General features: G+C 56.9%; 2 long non-coding RNA genes across 2 annotated transcripts; one reads left to right on the plus strand and one right to left on the minus strand.

Moving 5' to 3' along the window:
• Positions 1-5,256: 5,256 nt before the first annotated feature.
• Positions 5,257-8,072, minus strand: LOC111760544 (uncharacterized). The gene is made up of 4 exons (XR_009186963.2): positions 7,601-8,072; positions 6,545-6,730; positions 6,243-6,450; positions 5,257-5,676 (listed from the first exon to the last, which is right to left on the minus strand). It is a non-coding gene; the product is annotated as an uncharacterized lncRNA (long non-coding RNA).
• Positions 8,073-8,269: 197 nt separating this feature from the next.
• Positions 8,270-11,464, plus strand: LOC139436179 (uncharacterized). Its single transcript, XR_011649521.1, has 2 exons — positions 8,270-10,056; positions 11,380-11,464. It is a non-coding gene; the product is annotated as an uncharacterized lncRNA (long non-coding RNA).
• Positions 11,465-16,358: the final 4,894 nt, after the last annotated feature.

Genomic DNA, 16,358 nt, shown 5'->3' on the forward strand with positions numbered 1-16,358 from the left:
CGTGGGCCCTGACACCCAGGATAGGGTGGCCCCCGGTCTGCAGAGCTGCCGGGGGTGGGCTGGGCTTTCTGGCAGCGCCACCCGGGGAACAGCTGGGCAAAGCTGAGCCCTGAGGCTGCTGCCCGCCCCCCCCCCCCCCCCCCAGAACACAAGGCGGGACGCCAGTCGCAGCACGGGCCGCGCTCCAGGGGGCCAGGGATCGGCGCGTCCTGGGCGTGGCTGGCCCGGCCCGGCCGAGCAGCTGCCCCCATCCTGCAGGGCCAGAGGACAGTGTCGCTTCCTGGCTGGAGGTGCCTCAGGCCCCCGGTGCCCTCCCAGGTTGGGGGGCAGAGGGCGGCAGGGTTTTGCAACTTCTGGAGCCCCCCTCCAGGGCTCTGGTCGCCCCGCCCGGAGCCTCCTCTGAGAATCGTGAGGTCGGCAGAGGCTGGCACGCGCCCCCACGGGCTTACACCTCCCCCAGGTGAGAAGCCCCGAGCGGGGCCGGGGACTGCCCTCGGCCCACCATCCCCACAGCACGCCCCCCACCCTCGCAGCCTCGCCCCTGTGCCAGTGCACCCCCCAGCCCGTGCCACCCCCAGCCGGGCCAGCCCTGCCCCGTTCCCAGCCTCGTCTCCCATTCTGCTCCAATCCCCTCCCGCAGCACGCCTTCTACCACGAGCGTGTGCACCCACGAGCCCGAGCAGCCGTTCCCTCCACGGGGTCCTCCTGGCCCCTCTGCCCCCCATTCATCAAGTTCCACCTCTTCCACAAAGCCCCCTCCCCAGCCAGCAGCTGTCCCGCCCGGCTGAGCCCCCCGGGAGCAGGCACCTCGTGTCCCCCAGCATCTCCGACCCTCAGCCTTGCGTCAGCTGACTCCCCGTCCACGTGGGCGACACTGAGCCATTTCAGCCTTTGTGTTTCTTTTTCTTTTTTTTTACTTCTTTATTACACAAGCGACACACGGTGGCCAATGAGTCTAAGTTTGTTCAAAGACACGGTTGAGCTTTTTGAAACTCGCCCCGGTCATTCCTATGAGTTGAAGGCAAATTGGACCGTAGAGACCAACAAGAAGACAGAGTCGTCGGGGTGCGGGCGTCCTCCTCACCCATCACAGCCCACGCGGGCACCCACTCGCCGAGCCGCCCTCACGGCTGCCCAGAGCAGCAGGGGCCATTCTCGTCCCGTTTCCCGGCCGAGGAAACCGAGGCACAGAGAAGCTGGGTGACGTGCCCGAGGTCAAGGTCGAGGTCGGCCGAGCCGGATTCGAGCCGGGCAGTGGGGCTCCGGGCCTCAGGCCCCCACTGCTCCCCCGCGTCTCCACGGAGTTGGGATCCTGCGCCCCGCTGGGGACGGGCTGGCCTCGCCTTGCGCGCGCTCGTCCCCACCACCTTGCGCAAGGCTTCCCCGTTTCTTTCCAAGCCTGTCCACACCGCAGACCCCCGGGTCAGCCCGAGCCCAGACAGGGTGGACAGGAGCTCCCTGGAGGGGCCCTGCTCGGGAGGGCCTCCCGCCAGCCGGTCGGCCGAGCCCCAGGGAGCCTTTTCCGCCCTGGCCAGCGCTCCGCCCGCCCCCGGCCGGCCTGCGGGAGCCAAGGTTTGCAGCCCTGGGCTGAGGGAAGGCCAAGCCAGCTGCAGCTCCATCCCAGAGCCCGGGCGCCTGTTCCAGGTCGTCGAGTCTGCGTCTGGGGCCAGCCAGCTCCGGGGGGAGGGGGTGGCCAGAGGCCCCGAGCAGTGAGAGCACTGCCCAGGACGTATCCCTCTCTCTCCCGCAGAGAGGGAACCGCGGGGACCGCTAATTCCTGGAGCCCGTCCGCTCTCCCTGAGAGGCGGTGCAGCTCATCTGAAGCATGAGGCACTTAGGTTAGTTCGGGGAAAGCACTGGAACCTTGGGCCTCAGGTACCAGGAGCCTCTCTTGCTTCCACAAGGCAGCCCCGAGACGGGTGGGCCCTGCCCTCACAGGGGGCTCCCGTAGCCTCCATCTGGGGTGCTACATGCTCTGAAACATTGGCTGCCCAGCTCCCCGCAGACCTGGGGAACTCTTTTGGGGGGGCCCCGTCTTCCAGGTGCATCTGGGAGTACTCTCAAGGACAAAGTGTCTCCGAGTGGAAGACGACCGGCCACTGCAGGGCCAGGGCGCCCCGCGGGGAGCCTCTGGTTTAGATACATTCTCTGGGCTTCACCAAAAGTGGGAAGGAGAGCCAGGGAGTTGGTGGGCAGGCGGGGGAGGGCGCCAATCCCCCAGCAACGGCAGAGGGGGCCGAGCGGGTACCCCGCTTCTCTTCTGATCCCTAAGAGTCTCGTGGAAAGGTGGACATGGGGCGGGGGAAGCCCAGAGCCGCCAGAGAAACAGACAGCGTCTCCAAAGGGCCACAGGGCGCCAGCATCTGCCATCTCCAACCTCATGAGGACGCCGTGCGCAGCGCAGCAGCCCCCCGAGGGCCTCCCCGCCCCGCTCGGGCTCGCCAGGGCCCGGGCCTGGCGCCCGCTGGCCGTGCTTCCCAGCAGGGGGCTTTGGGGCTCGCACCCCCAGCCCCCATGCGGGGGCATCTGCCACCAGTAGACGGTACAAGTGGGGGCGCGGCTGGCTGCCCGGCAGTGCCACGCGGGGCCTTGCAGGCTCCGGGCAGGGAGAAAGGCAGGACGGCTTTCCGGGGGCTGCCGGGGCCACAGCGCGTCAAGCAGAAGATCTCAGCCAGCTCGCCACGCAACCTCTAGCCTTCGTCTGCAGAAAGCGACTGAGGCCGCGGCCCCCATCCGGTCGGAGCCGGCCTTGCAGCTTCCTCCTGGGGTTTCTCCCACAGGACCCGGGAGGGCGGGGGGAACCCAGCTTGCGGCGTGGGAGGGCGGCCACCGGCCTGGGTCGGGGGCTCCGAGTGGACGAGGGCTCCGTGTCCTGTGGGTGGTGTAGGAGCGCCAACCCTCACACCCCAGCCCTGCCCACAGTGCAGCCCTGCCCCGGGAGCCCCCCCGGCAGCTCTCCCCCCACGCGGCTCCCACCCCCCGTGGCTCCCTGGAATGTCCACATTGCCCGTCCACCCCGTTAAGGACAGCAGGGACCTGGCACCCGTCCTCCGGGCCTGAGAAAGCAAACCCCAGGCCTCATCGGCGAGGAGGAGCAGAGCCTGCGCAGATGAGCCGCTTCCCGGCAGCTGGCCCGCGGCCCCGGACGTCGCCCGAGGAGCCACTCTTGCGGGGACGCAGGGAGGCGGGTGGGGGCGCGACCCCGGGCTCGGTCCACAGCGGCCTCCTGGGCCCCGGCGCGGGCCAAGCTCCAGGGCCAGGCTCCTGCATTCTTCCCAGATGAGACCTGCGGGAGGGGCAGGGGAGCGGCTGCTGCCCCAGAGGGCCACCGGGGCACCCAGCGCAAGGGTCTGTTCAGGGTGACGGGGCCCCCGGGAGCCGGATCCGGGCCCTGCAAACGCAGGAGCTCAGCAGGTGCACACGTGTGTAGGCACATACATACACAGCACACACATCCACATACGGGTACAGAGAACATGTGTACACATGATTGCACATGTAGGTGCACACATGCACACAGGCAGGTACGTGGCACAACTTGCACACACGTGCACGTATAGGTATACAGCACACGCATCTACATGCAGGTACACATGCACACGTGCTCATGCATAGGTACACAGCATGTGTGTGCATGCGTGATTGCACATGTAGGTACACTGCACACCTGTGTGCACATAGGTACACAGCGCATACGGGTACACAGAACACGTGTGCACACGTGATTGCACATATAGGTACCCAGAACACGCGCACACGTGCAGACTCCCACCCTCCCTGTGCTGGCCGGGCCCCACTCTCTGTGGCCTGACCACTCACCCTTGACCCTTCACCACCCTTGAGCCCTTCCCTGACACCCAACACCCAACACCAGGGGGCTGCACCCTGGAACAACCTCGCCCTGTGCCCTGCGCAGGTGTCACCTCCTCCAGGAAGCGGCCCTGACTCTGCTCCAGGTTGGCCTGGGGCCTCTGCTGGCCCGTGGTGCCCGTGCCCACCTCCGGTGCACTGCCCCCGCGGGGGGCTCGGCCTTTCTGTTCCTGAGGCCGCCCCTGCCCCCCAGACTGGGAGCTCCCTGAAGGCAGACACAGAGCCGGACACCAAGCGGCTCGGGGAGCCCCCCGGTGAGTCCACGGAGGCCTCGCCCAGCCGTGGGCCTGTCAAAAGCGAAGTGGCGTGGCTCTGTCAGCGTGATGACACCCACGCGTGTGCGTGTGTCGTACACACACGGGTACACGTGCCCGCCCTCTGCGCCTCGGCTGCAGCCTCTGCGGAGTGGCCCCCCTCCCGGAGCAGTGGCAGGGATCAGCCAAGCAAAGGCAGCGGCCGCTTTCTGCCCCCCAAGAAGAGACGGGGGTGGCGCCCCTGCGCAGACGGGGCCGGCCTCGTCCTCGGGGTGCTGACCGCACATGCCACCCGCAAGCCTTCCAGCGAGGCTCGGCGCCCCGGCCGGTCCACTGGAGCCCCAGCCCTGCCCTCTGGCTGGAAGCACCTTCTGGAAGCCCCGGGGTGGGCAGTAAGTCTGGGCAGCGGGACCTGGAGGCCGAAGCCCCCTCCTCCCCCAGGACAGCGGCTGGATCAGGCCCGAGGACCTGGGGGACCCCCTCCCACTACTCTTCTCTCTTCCGCCTGTGGCCAGGGGGGCACTCCAGAGGCGGGGGTGCAGGGCCCCGGGCTGGCTTTCCCAGTTATGCCAAGCACACCCCACAGTGGGGAGAGGAAACCAGGGGGCAGTCGTGGCCTGGTTCCTCTCAAGACCCCCCATCCCCAGCCCACCCTGGGCCAGAGGGAGGCGGCAGCTCCAGAGGGGGGACGCGGGAGCCAGCCTGACCTCGGCAAGCTGCGCGTGAACCTGAGCCTCAGTTTCCCCTTTCATAAGAGGCCTGAGGGTAGTCCCCAGGCTCCCAAGTGCTCAGGACACCGGCCACATCTAAGGAGTACCGACGAGGGACAACTGTGAATGCCTACAAAGAGACCAGCCCGCAGCCGCCCCCCCCCCCCGCCTCTGTCTTGCCAGTGACCCCGAAGAGCTGCTCCCCAGGGACCCGGCCACAGCTGGGCCCCGAGCCCCCGCCCCCCCACACGCTCCCCCAGCACCCCAGGTCTCCCCGCAGAACATTCTTAACATACTCTAAACCGTCAGCAAAACAAGATGAAAATGCAGTAATTGCTTCTGGCAGGGAGCCCGCGGCCCAGCGCGGGGGCCAAGCCTAACGCGGGGCGGGGGGGCCGCAGCCCTGGGGGCCCCACGCAGGCTCCGTCTGAACATCGGGCCCGAGAGGTCCCGGCCTGACCCAGCCGCCCGCCGGCCAGGACAGAGGGGGAGGCGGGCGGGGACGCGGGGACGGCCAGACGGGGCTCAGCGGTCCTCGGCCAGGAGCGCCGGCCGTCCGGAAAAACGTCGTGTCACACTTGAGCACGGAGAGCAGCTGCTGCGCTACTTAGCGGCCCACAAAGAGCTGGCCGGGGCGGCGCGGGGCAGCGGCCAGGCGGGCAGGGGCGGGCGCGGGCGTCTGCTGGCCGGGGGCATCCGCGTCCAGGCCCCCAGCCCGGCCGGTCCCAGCAGCTGCGGGGGGGACCCCAGGGCCCTATGCGCCTCCCCACGGTGTGGGGGTGGCATCGGACGCCTTGTCCCTTTCCAGGCCAGCTTGCTGCCTCCGGGCCGTGGATCCTCGTCTGAAAAACGAAGGGGCCAAAGCACCCACGGTAGCCGCCCGGCACTGCCCAGAGCCCGCGCTGGCCCCTGCAGGCCCTCCCCCCCTTCCCAGGAAGCCCAGCTCGTCGGGCCCGAGCGAGAGGGCAGGGGCCACAGGGCCGAGGAGGGGCGAGTGGCCGGCTCGTGCCCCCAGCAGGAGACCCCGAGTATGGGGAGAGGGCGACCCCGGGGCGGAGCCCGGGGCCAGGGCACAGCTGGGCAGGTCAGGGGTGGGAAGGGGAGTGTGGGGACCCCCCCAGGGGCCGGCTCTCGGGACCGGCGTCCCCCCCGCAGGGGACCCCTGTGTTATGAAGAAGGCTGGAGGCGCCCTCTGTGCACCTGTCCATCTGTCTGTCTGCTGTCCAGGGCAGGCTCCTGCCTTGCCTCCCTAGTGCTGGAGAGAGAGCCCCCAGCCCCCTCCCACCTCCCCGAGACCCCGGGGGTGGGACGTTACTGGGGTTTTTGTTCCTAGCTCGCAGAGGAGACACAGGCTGGGGCAAGGGCAGTGCCTGCACGAGGCCTCTCGTCGGGGACCTGAGCTGCCCACCTGTCGACGCCCCTGACGCGGTGCCCCCCACGCCTCCCCTGAGCTGGCAGCACAGAGGCAGGGCCTGGACCAGCTCTGAGAGCCGCCCTCAGCGTCGAGGGGAGGACGTGGGGAGGCCCCCCAGTGCCGGGGCACACCCCCGGGTCCGTGGGCCAGCCGTCTTCCCCAGCTGAAGTCGGGACTGATGTTCTGTAGGCATCACAGCCGCCTGAGGTGGCAAGACACAGAGAAGGGGCCCAATGCCCAACGCAGCCCCGAACAACCCGCTCCTGCCTCCTGCCATGGGCAGCCTGGGCTCTCACCCTCGTGGTTGCAAAAGAGCAGCCGGTCTCCAGGCCACACGACCGCATTCCAGGCGCGAGGAAGAGGGTGGGTCCACACCCAGAGCCTTCCGGGTATGGCTTTCTCACTCTAATCAGGAAGCGCTGCCTCCCCAGACGCTTCTGCCCACCCCTCATTAGCCACGGCTGAGTCACGTGGCCACAGGGCTGCAAGGGAGGCGGGGAGAGAACACACTTTAGTGAGGCTCGTGGCCGCCCCAAACAAAACCAGGAGGCTTTAAGGAAGGAGGCAGGCCGGAACGGCGATGAGGAGCCTGCTGGCAGGGTAGCCCTGAGCTCCAGCCGATGGATCAGAAATGAGACTCGGAGGGTGAATGACGTGCCCAAGGCCACACAGCTAAAGCGTCCAGAAAAGAGGGTTGAACTCGGATCCATCTGTCTCCCAAGCCGGCCGTCTTAATGAAAACAAATGGCCCCCTCCCCAAAGAACTTGCCTCACCCCTCCACGGGCCGCTGAGCCAGCCTTGCAGACAGCTGCCCCTCCAGCCCAGGACCAGGCTGGCAGAAGAGAAGGTCAGTTCCACTCCACCCCCAGGCACCCCCAGACCCAGTGGGGAGGCTGCGTGGGTTCAACACGCCCCCCGGGGACCTGGCCACTAGCCTCTCTGCAAACCCGCTCCAGGGGCCACGGCCAGGCCTCTCTCTGGCTGCCCCTGGGTCCCTGGGCTCATGCCTCTCCTCCACGATGCCCAGCCCAGCAGCAGCAGCACATATTTTCCTAACCTCAGGCATCTGGCTGCCCGAGCAACCCCTGGAAGAGTGGGGAGAGGGGGGTCGGGGCAGGAAAAACCCCAAGGTGGAACCACAATGTTTATAGAACGGGTCACTGAATTATACAGAAAAATATTTTCCTTTCGGATGCAATTACTTCCTGGCCGCGCGCCGCGCAGATGCCTCCGCTCGCCTCTGGCACTTGCGAGAAGGGCTCCCCGCGTGCGGGAGCCGCAGGGCTGGGCCGGGGGTGAAACCACATGGCATTTCTTGGGCACGTTCGGAAAGCAAACAAGAGGGGCCCACCTGCGTTCCTCGTCAGCGCAGGGCCGGCCAGGCAGGGTTGGGACGGAGGCCCCCAGGTCTGGAGCGGCTTCGTCCCACCGCCCCACTCCTGGGGGGGGGGCTCTGGCCCTCGGTGGGGTCTGGGGGCGGGATGGGGGAGGGGGTGCCTGGAGCGCGTGGCCTCCGCGCTCAGGGGTCTCCACTCAGGCTCCAGCAGCTCCGAAGACGCGCGTCCAGGGCCGCGGGTCTCGCGTTCCCCAGAGGCGCCCTGCCTGGCCAGGGAAAGCCCACGGCCTGCGCCCACCGCCATGGCCCGCGGGGGACAGCAGCCCCCGCCCTGGACTCAGGCTGGGTAACAAAGCTGCACCCAAGTAGAAACGTGGAAACGCGGAGAGGCGAAGCGAGCCGCCCGTCGAAAGATGGAGGGCGGGGCAGTGCCGCGTCCTCTCTCCTCGTCCTACAGGGAGGAAGTGTGGCGGGGGGGGGGGGGGGGGGGGGGCCGGGAGGAACCCCCGCCAGGGGCCCCTGCGCCCAGACGGAGGCCCAGGGGGCTGGGGCCGCTCCGGGCTGCTGCCGTCCCTTCCCCCGGGTCTGCTGCGCCTGCCAGAGCCTGCAGACACAGGGAAGGTGGGGGGGGGGGGCCGGCGGGGGAGAGCCGAGGCCGGCCCACCTGCGCCTGCCTGTCCAGGCGCCTGGCCTCAGCCCCTGGGGACAGGCACCGGGCTTGCCGCCCCTGGCCACCCCAGCCTGGACGAGCCTGCAAGCACTTGGTCCTGGGGAAGCTGGAGGAGGAGGGCGAGGAGACCCCGGCGCACCCCGGGGCGGGCCTGGGCAGGGGGCCTGCAGCTGGAGGGGGGCACGCAGGCCACCCCCACCAGCCTCCTCCCTGCGGGCCCCTTGGCACAGCGGCTTCCTCAGGCCCCAGGGGCCCCTCCCTGCCCAGCCAGAGCCCCCCTGCTCCCTGGCCGGCCCCTCGGGTGCTCCTGTGGGTGTCCCTGCCCCCGCCTCCCCAGAGTCTGGCGCATTATAGGTGGAAGGGAAACACGGGGAACTGGGCGCCCCCACACCCCCTGCAGGGCCCCCACGCCCTCCCAGCCCCACCAGAGGTCAGAGACCAGGCGGGCGCGGGGGCCAGCTCCCACCCAGGTCCGGGCACTGACCATGGCCCTGCGCCCCTGCACCCTCACTCGGAGGGCCCCTCTGCCCCGCCCCGTCTGCCCAGAGCGCGCCCGGCGCCCCCTCCCCTGACTTGTTGCTAAGTGTACAGAGACAGAAATCATGGGCAAGGGGAGAAAGAGCAAATGCTAGGGACAGTTCCCTCTGCGGCTGGGACCGGTGCCGCCCACAGTCTCCAAAGGGTCCGCTGGAACCGAAACGAAAGGCCACGCCCCCTGCCTCCCGGGTCCTGCGCCCCAAGGGGCCCCCAAGCCTCCGGAGGTGCGATTCTGCCGGCGGCCGCCAGGTGGCGGCCTAGGCCCGCGCAGCCTCCCGCGCCCCACGTGCTCGCCCGGGGCTGCTCGTCCTTCTCGGTCGCGGCTAGGGACGGAGCGGGCCTGCGGCAAAGCTGGGCAGCGCCCGCCCGCGGCCGGCGGCCCCACCGCCCCAGCAGCAGGCTTCGCCCTCCTCATGGGCTGACGGGGGACGCCGAGGTGCAGGGGGAGATGGGGCTTGTCCACGTGGCGCAGCCCAGGTCCCCAGGGATGGCCGTGGCCGTGGCCGTGTCCGTGGCCGTGGCCGTGGCCGTGGCCGTGCTGGCTGCAAACCAGGGGCGGAGGCGGATTGCGCCCGCGGGCTGCGCGCTTTCCACTGGCACCAGCCCCACCCCCAGGCTCGGGCTCCTGGAGCTGGCTGGAAGGGACGCGCCCTCCAGGGGGTCTTGTGGTCTGGTGGGGGGCGGGGGGAGCCGACTCAGGGCAACCAGCTGCACAGCCCCTGTTGTGGGAAACAAAGGCATGTTGTTTCCATGGAAGCAAGTTACTTCCTTGACCACTGAGTCAAGCTGTCCCTTTGATTATCGGTGCGGAGCACAATCTTGGCTGGGTCAGCACACCTGCAGGCAGAACAATACCTAGAACAGAACAACCTGGGTAACGGGATTTATGAGTATAGTTACTGATTTTTATAATAATAGTTCCAGTAAAGTTTGTTGGGTTTTCATCAATCACTAGTTAATATAGTATGAGGTAAGGGTAATAGGTAACTTGATTGTGTGCTGAATGTCACGTATGTTAGGGGTATATATACTAGCCCCTCGACTCAATAAAGTTGTCTGATGAGCTTGAGAAATCAATGCTCTCAGATCCCCTGAACCCAGTCTTTCTTTGTCTTTCATTCCCGATACCTCGGGTCACTGACCAAGATTCCGACAGGTGGCGCCCAGACGTGGGGCCCGAGGCAGAGGATTCATCAAGACACGGCAGCGTAGGATCTTCCACCTCTGGATCGGGAACGCGGAAAGCTAAAAAGCCTTTTTTAAGGTAAGGAGCATTGAAATTAATTAACCCGGGTAGACTGCTGCTTCATATTATTACGTTTTGCTTTCCGCTAGCATCAGGGTATGGGTAATTAACCAGGACGCTTGGAAGAATATTCACAGGTTTTGAAAACACTGTTGCACAGTGTAGGCGTCACAGTTAAGACTGCAGATTTGTTTGAATTGTTTGCTTTGGTTCAAAAGCATTGTTATTGGTTTCAACCGCAAGGAAAGAATTTGATGAATGTTAAGCAGTGGAGGCAAGTAATGAAAGCATTGCGGAGAGCATATAAGAAAGGAGAGAATATACCTGTATCAATTTGGGCCTTGGGACAGCATATTGCTGCTGCATTAGATCCTTTGCAGTCTGACAAAGAAGAAGAGATTGTTCTTTTCTCAAGGGAGGAAACGGCTATGAATGATACAGGTAAAGACAGGAACTTGGAGGAGGAACAGGAAGAAGAGGAGTTATTTGAAGTTAAAGACACAAATCCACTCTTAACTAAATCCATGTCGGATAAATATTTCTAAGGCAAACATATATCCTAATTTGACTCATGAGGCTCCTTCTGCACCTCCGGAACCTGGAAAAGTACCTAGTGGACTTTTCTCTACGGACCTGCCTTATGTTCATGGCAGCTTTAAGCCAAATCCTGTGCCTGTTACTCCATTAATGAGATGTCTTTTACTGGGATCTAGTCAAGGTGAGCCTCTGGCTATGCAAGCTGTAGCAGCTTTTCCTGTAACTATTCAACAAATTCCTCCTGATGCTGGACACCCACAAGGGGGTGTCAGGCTTCATCCTGAGCCAAAAACTTTTAAACTATTGAAAGATTTAAAACGGGCAAAGATACTAAATAATGTCCTTGTTAGTGAAATCAGGCTTGTAAGAAAACTCTGTTAAAGTGTTAACTAAGATAAGGAAACTATTCTGGCAGCAACTCTGCAACCCCCCTGCTGTCTACATGACAATGTAGCTGTGGGCTAGTGGGGTTAATAGAGTTAAGCCACTGAAAAAAGAGAAAAACATGGCAACATTGGTGTTCTCTTTTATTTCCATGCTAATTCTAACTGGGCTTATTTAACCAAGATAATAAAATCAGTACAAAATTTTTATCAAGGTTTAAAAAGGAATTTTCAGTTTTAAATCAATAGTTTACTCCTGAACTCAGTATAGTCTTACAGAGTAATAATCCAAAAATGTGTGTTAACAGTCTGTCTAAACTGCTAAATTAGAGTTTTAACTACATTTATGCTGCTCAAGTTATCTTAACTGATTGCTGATAACTAATAAAAATATTGCCAAGCACAAGCTTGCATGTTACAGGTAACATGGATTCCAGAAGAAATCTGAAGAAGTGATATTTAAAATGTGATATAATGGAGAGCTTAAAAGCAGCTATACCAAGAAAGTAAGAATTATGAGTTAATTGTAAACTGTATGTTTCTGTTACTGTGTTGTGATTGTTCTGTGTTTGTTCGTTCAATGTCAGTGTATATTTTGATACCTCCGGATGGTAATATAAATTAATAAAATTTATAAAAGAGCTCTATTCAAATGGCCAAAAATTAAATAAGCGCTTATATTAATACATAAGTTTAAATGTTAATAAGATCTCTGCAATGATAAAAATTGTGAGTCTTGATTAACAAAATTACTATAAGTCTTTATAAAAGGTTGTTCTTGCCTAGATTGAAATGAATAGCTTATTTTTCTTCACAGGATAATAATGAAGGATGTAAAACTTAAATGAATATTAAAAAGGTTAAAAGTTTGTGAGAATGCTAATTGAAATTTAATAAGTTTTTGCAAAAAAGTGTGTTTTGCCCTAAAGTAGGATGGCTAATTTTCATAAACTCTTGGAACTTAAATGTATGTGGCAAGTTATATAAAAAAAAAAAAAAATTATAAGTTGAATAAAAGGTGTTTTAAAGTGTTATAAAATTAACAAGTTTTTTCTTTCCTTAATCCCTCTGTTAATTAAAGTTGTATGAGTAAAAGTTTTCTATAAATGCTTAAAAGTATATAAAGTTACCAATATTTCAGCATAATATTAAAAAGAAAAGTACAATGTGGTTAATTATGGTTTTAATTATTATAAAAGAGTGTGTGTCACAGAAACAACCTCTTATCATAGAGTAAAGTAACAACACTGTAGTATGCAGCAATCCCAAACACTGCTAGTTGCAAAAAGTTAATGGCCAGCTGTGTTGCTATCACTTTGATTTAAAACTTGCTAAGATTTTCTTTAGTGTCTTCTTAGACAGATCAAGCCAGCTGCATTCCTCTATCTGTAAAAAACGCAACAATAAACTTCTGCGGTGCTTTTCAGGGCTATGTGCATAGCTCATAACTATCTTGTACAGTATTTACTATAGTAATAGTAATACAAAAGCAGCATACGTTACTTCTTGAAAAGAACAGGCTTGGCAGACTCCATTCACGTCTGCTCAGCGTACTGAACTTGCTGCCATCATTAAGGTGTTACCAATATTTAAGGAACCTTTGAATATTGTCTCTGATTCTGAATATGTATGTCTTACTATTAAGCATATTGAAACAGCTCATATCTTTGTTACTGATAAATTATCTCAACTTTTTGCTGATTTGCAACATCTCATTAGATTAAGACAGCATCCTATTTACATTACACATATATGTTCTCATACATCTTTGCCTGGTCCTATGACAGCAAGTAATGCTCAGGCTGATTTATTAGTGGGGTGTTTACAAAGTGCTCGTGATTACCTTGCTTTAACTCACATTAACGCTAAAGGCCTGTGAAATAAATATCAAAAGCTTACTAGACTACACGCGCAGGAAATTATTTGTACTTGTCCCACCTGTGGACCACTGACAGCAGTGCCTTTTCAGGCTGGAACCAATCCCAGAGGCCTGACTCCTAATCAGTTATGGCAGATGGACGTTACTCACATTCCATCCTTTGGTAAATTACAATATGTTCATGTTTGTATTGACACTTATTCTCATTTCATGTGGGCTACTGCTCAAAGTGGGGAACGGTTTCATCATGTTCGCTCACATCTCTGGTCTGCTTTTGCTGTGATGGGATGCCCTCTAAAGATTAAAACTGATAATGGACCCTTTTACATTAGTAAATCCTTTGCTTCCTTTTGTAAAAAATATGCTATTGAACAAGTTACCGGCATTCCCCATAATCCTACAGGTCAAGCTATTGTTGAAAGATGCCATCATACTCTCAAGACTATGCTTTTAAAACAAAAAGGGGGAGATGATGGTATGATATCACCTAAAGATCAATTGGCTAAAGCTTTATTTACCTTAAATTTTCTTAACGTTTATGATTCTATGAAACCAGCTGAATATCATTTTGGACATTCTCAAAAATCCACAGAAATTGCAGACTCTGAGAACCAACCAGTATTTTGGAAAGATGTTTTAAGTAATGAATGGAAGAAAGACAGGGTTAAAGTATGGGGGCGAGGCTATGCTCTTACCATTTCAGAAAATGGAGAAGAAATCTGGCTTCCGGCAAAAAGGATTAAACCTAGGACTGAAGAAGTGGAGTCTTCTACACATGTGGATCCTACTGATAGTGAGTGAAACCGGCAATGGTAATGGTAATTACACATATTGGGCTTATATCCCTAATCCCCCATTACTTCGAGTGTTAACCTGGAAAGATCCTTCTTTTCCTGTCTATTTGAATAAAACTATTATATTTCCTGGACCTGTGGATGATAGACTACCACTTAAGCCACGAGAAGAAGGACAAAAGATTTATAATCTCCTTCTTCCATTTGATTTCCGACCTCTTTGCATTGGCAATCGCCCACCATGTATGGCTGTGAAAAATAGAACTATGATCAATTTTAGCCATAATAATACTAAATCTTTGGTAACTTTATTCCCATCCTATCAATACCAAGAATATAAGTATCCAAGTTATAGTTGTCCTAAGAGGAATGCTGGTGATATGCAAAGATGGTATGAATGCCATATGGGAAGAGGATCTGTCGTTTTTAATGATTCCTATGGAATAGTTTGGGAAATTGCCCCTATGGGGAATCCCAACAAATATAAGGGCAGATTTATTTGGTATGGTATAAATAGCAAGGGACAACAAATTAGTAATATGCAGTATCCCTTTCATGAATCCCTTGATTTAGATGAAAAAATAATTTTTACCAAAAATAATAGTGATTGGAAAAATATAGGGAAATGGGTTCCTTTTCCATGGTGCAATAGCACTGGAATCCATGATCAAAAACAAATATGGAAAGTCTTCTTAGGAGTGGCATTTACTTCTGAATGGAAAGGTAATAAAAGTATGGATGGACAATATTTACAATTAGATCAAATTCATCATTTTCAATCATGTGTCAGAGATCCACATGTGTTTGTGGTAGGGAAGGCTACCATTACTGAAAATGCTTTGTTTTATAAGGATGGCGCTTTGTATACTTGCTTGTCTGAGAATATCTTACAGAATGGAGATATTATCACCATGGCTCACCGAAGACGAGGAGTGTGGATCCCGGTGAAAATGGAATCGGATGTGGCAGTCATCACCTGAAAGTCATCTTCTTTTCCACCTGGCTCAAGGACTGTTGAAACGATCTAAGAGATTTTTGGGACTTCTCATAGCTGGCATTCTTGGCCTCATTGGTGTCATCACTGCCGCTGCCACTGCTGCTGTTGCATTGCATGAGACGGTGCAGACACAGCAATACGTGCATGATTGGTACAAGAATGCAAGTGACTTATGGCATAGTCAGGAGCACATTGATGAAGGACTTAATAACGGAGTTAGTGATTTGGAATCTGCTGTTTTACACTTAGGAGATCAAGTTTATAATTTGAATTTGTTAAGAGGATTGAAATGTGATTGGAATGAAAGTAATTTTTGTATTACTCCTTTGGATTATAACATTTCTATGTTTCAATGGAATAAGATCAGAAATCATTTGTTAGGACACAAAGGAAATATGTCATTAGAAATTGAGGAATTGCAGAAAAATATTTTAGAAATGTCTCATAATCAGATATACGTAGATAGTGATAAGGACATCTTTAATGGTTTGATTTCACATTTGAATAAGTTTAATCCTGTTGATTGGTGGAAGTCTCAACATTTCTTATCTGCCTTAGGAATAGGGATATGTGTATTAATCCTGTTGCTCATGGTTGTCGCGTGCCTGGGAAAAGGTGTTTGCCAGAGATTGCACCGTGTGGACACCATGGGACAAGCAAACAACATAGTACTTGCTAAAACTCTACAATAGTACCCCGAAGTCAGTGCGCTTGGCTGGTAGTCAGTGACGGGCAACTTGGCTAGCCTTTCAGTCAACCTAAGACAGGGACGTGGCCTTTCGCTGCCACGCTTCCCCAGGACGGGTAAGGCTGATTGCGCGTAGCCTCGACCTAAGACAGACACAGTCACCCTGACTAAAACAAAAAGGGGGAAATGTGGGAAACAAAGGCATGTTGTTTCCATGGAAGCAAGTTACTTCCTTGACCACTGAGTCAAGCTGTCCCTTATGATTATCGGTGCGGAGCACAATCTTGGCTGGGTAAGCACACCTGCAGGCAGAACAATACATATAGAACAGAACAACCTGGGTAACAGGATTTATGAGTACAGTTACTGTTTTTTATAATAATAGTTCCAGTAAGGTTTGTTGGGTTTTCATCAATCACTAGTTAATATAGTATGAGGTAAGGGTAATAGATAACTTGATTGTGTGCTGAATGTCACGTATGTTAGGGGTATATATACTAGCCCCTCGACTCAATAAAGTTGTCTGATGAGCTTGAGAAATCGATGCTCTCAGATCCCCTGAACCCAATCTTTCTTTGTCTTTCATTCCCGATACCTCGGGTCGCCGAACAAGACTCCGACACCCTGTGCCTCCCGGGTTCCAGGCAAGCAGGCGCCTTGGGGGCACCCGTCCCAGACCAGCCAGGCCGAGAGCAGCAGGAACAGCAGGACGAGGGCGGCAGCCAGCGCGGCGGAGGGCACCAGGTCTGAGGCCACAGGGCCGGCGTTGGCCTCGCGGGGGGCTTCGCGAGGGTGGGCAGGGGCGCCGGACAGCTGGGTGCCGGAGACCGTCTCCCCCCGGGGCACTGGCCGGCCCATCTGCGGGAAGGAAGGGGAGAGGGGCAGGACGACCCCTGGGAAGGACCCCACCTGCCACCCTGCCTCCCCCTCCTGCCCCACTCCCTGGGGGAACCTGAAGGGGGCGGGGGCGTACACAGAACAGGGGCCTAGAGGAGCCCCTGGGCAGGGCTCCCCGGCCTCAGTTTCCTGTTTTGCAGACCGT

Source organism: Dasypus novemcinctus, chromosome 8, assembly GCF_030445035.2.
Source record: "Dasypus novemcinctus isolate mDasNov1 chromosome 8, mDasNov1.1.hap2, whole genome shotgun sequence".
In the NCBI taxonomy this organism is placed as follows: domain Eukaryota; kingdom Metazoa; phylum Chordata; class Mammalia; order Cingulata; family Dasypodidae; genus Dasypus; species Dasypus novemcinctus.